The sequence below is a fragment of the Miscanthus floridulus genome, chromosome 1 (assembly GCF_019320115.1).
Source record: "Miscanthus floridulus cultivar M001 chromosome 1, ASM1932011v1, whole genome shotgun sequence".
Classification (NCBI taxonomy): domain Eukaryota; kingdom Viridiplantae; phylum Streptophyta; class Magnoliopsida; order Poales; family Poaceae; genus Miscanthus; species Miscanthus floridulus.
In genome coordinates, this window is record NC_089580.1 from 37,085,710 (window position 1) to 37,088,557 (window position 2,848).

The window sequence follows — 2,848 nt, forward strand, 5'->3', positions numbered from 1 at the left end:
TGCGGGAGTCTCGGCGATCGCACAAGCTTGATGGAATGATGGATAGTTTTTTTTTCCGAGACGTTAAGCAGAAAGAGAGTTTTAAGCGAAACAACAAACTCGATAATACTCTGATTACCAAGGCCAACACACACGCACCCACCGGACAACAGAGGGGACTACATGATTGAACCAAATTTAAAAACTCCACGGGACGGCGCTCAGCGTCTAGACAGAAGGATGCCGAGCTGCCTGTACCCATTCGCCAGTCCTCCGCGACGAGGCGAATGTCCACGGCGAGCTCCCTCGCTGTACGTGTACTGCCATCGAAGGTCCTCGCGTTCCTTTGTTTCCAGGGCATCCAACCGATCAAGAACACGATGGAGTCAAACCCGCGCCTAAAGTGCTTGTCGACGCGCTTCCTATTGGACAGCCACCACTCCATGAACGGCTGCGGGCGAACATCCACATTAGGCAAGTGAAGCCAGTCCATCCAGGTCGCCCAGACCTCGCGGCTGTACGCACAGCCCAGCAAGATGTGATCAATTGTCTCTGGCTCCCGGTCGCAGGTGATGCAAGCGTTCGTTGGGTGAAGGCCATGGCGGTGACGACGCTCGCCGGTCCAGCATCTATCCTGCAAAGCCAGCCAATAGAAGAAGCGGACACAGGGCGGCGCAGCCGTCTTCCACAACTGTGCAGCGCCTCTGACTGGCGAAGAGCCAAGGAACATGGCCCCATAAGCAGATGCGGCCGAGTAGTTCCCGCTCTCAGTTAGGTGCCAAGAAAGGACGTTCGGATCAGATGAGAGCTGAACATTCTCCAGCAAATCACATAGCCTCCCAAACTGAAGAAGCATCGTCATGGAAACTGCGCCAGACAGATGACGTACCCAAGCGTTACCGTTTAGAGCCTCGGACACCGACGCCCTCCTCTTCCTGGGGCGAACTGCCGCAAAAACGGCGGGGGCAAGCTGCACGATGCTTGATCCATTGAGCCACCGGTCTGTCCAGAATAGAGTGGACTCACCATTGCCCACTGTAAACGTGGTCGCAGCCTGGAACAGCCGGAGCGCAACGCGCTCGCACGCGGGCGGCACGATGCCGTGCTTCCTGTCCCGCCAAATCCATCTGACCCGCAGCGCCAGACCAGCCCGTCGCAGGTCCGCAATGCCCAGGCCGCCTAGCTCCTTGGGCCGGCACACATTGATCCATGCAACCTTGCATTTGCCTCCGGCAACCTTGTCCGACCCGGTCCAAATAAAGGCACGCCGCAGTTTATCGATCGCCGCAATATCCCAAGGGGACAGGCCAAGGGCAATCGAAGTATAGACCGGTATCGCAGAGAGTGTGCACTGGACCAGTGTGGATCGGCCGGCCACGTTGAGCAGCCGACCCTTCCAACCCGGGATGCGTGCAGCGATCTTGTCTATCAAAGGCTGCTCGTCGGCCCTCTTCAGCTTGTACACCGACAGCGTTTTCCCCAAATAGCGGCAGGGGAACTCTTGCACCTTGCAAGAAAGGATGGTGAGCACCAACTCCATGTCAGTCTCCGTGCAGTGCAGCGGCGTTGCCAAACTCTTGTCAAGGTTCGCGAACAAACCAGAGGCACGTCCGAAGGTGTTCAAGATTGCCTTAATGGTCAGCAGGCTGCGCTCCTCCGGTGCCACAAAAATGACGAGGTCATCAGCATACAAGCTGGCCCTTGCCGTGACCAACCCAGGTACATGTGAAAGAAATCGTCGTTCCTCAGCCCACTGCAACATGTGGTTGAGCACCTCCATCACCAGCATGAAGAGCATCGGTGACAACGGATCGCCCTGCCTCAATCCTCTAGCATGGCATATTCTCCTCCCCGGCCTTCCATTGAGGAGAATTTTAGTGCTGGACGTCGCAAGGATGGCTGACACCCAATTCCTCCATCATAACCCAAAGCCCATGTGGGTTAGAACATCGAGCAGGTAAGTCCAGGAGACCGAATCAAACGCCTTAGCAATGTCAATTTTAAGCAGAACACATGACAACCTTTGCCTGTGGATCTCCTTGCACACCAGCTGCACGTCTCTAAAATTGTTATGAATGTTGCGACCCTTAATGAAGGCACTTTGGTTCCTCAAGACCAAACGGTCGAGATCATCAGCCAGCCTGTTTGCCATGCACTTGGTGATAGTAACACGGCGATCGCACAAAGAATGTTTCAGATAGAGTTTCAGTTCCACAGGTGCCTAACCGAATTGTCACTGCCGTGGGGGCACAGAATCAGATGGACTTGTCTCGAGAACAAACACACGCTCGTACACGTGTTCAATCTTCTTGACCTGAGAAACCTGCAGGTGGACACGATTCAGGCACATTTATCTCCTTGCCATTCCTGAAGAATTTGATCTCAGGAATCCATGGGGTATGGCGTGGAGGCTGCAAGCATGCACGCTCCACTACACACATATCTGTTGCCAAACTAACTCTCCCGCATTACTCTTCTTCACAAGCAAAGTTACACTTCTTCACAAGCAAGAAGCAACGCAACCCACGCGTGACTATATATACGGCCGTGGGCATGCAGCTTACTCACCAAGTCACCATCCAAATCTAACACCAACACAAAGCTCAAGCTGCACTATAGCCTGCAATTCTGTTGTGATCTTGTTCACTTGAGAGTTCAAAGTCCGGTCTGTTAGCCCACTGGATCACAGCAACGGGTGATTCGACCACTCACCACCGTTGCTGACCATGCTACTGTCGTTGCCGACCACACACTATGGCTAGAGGTAGAAGAAGAAATGGAGAACAGAGCACACACACACAGCACTAAGCATCAGCGTTGGCTGAAGCTCTGCAGAGGAGATGGCAAACTGAACTCGCATCTCTTTACT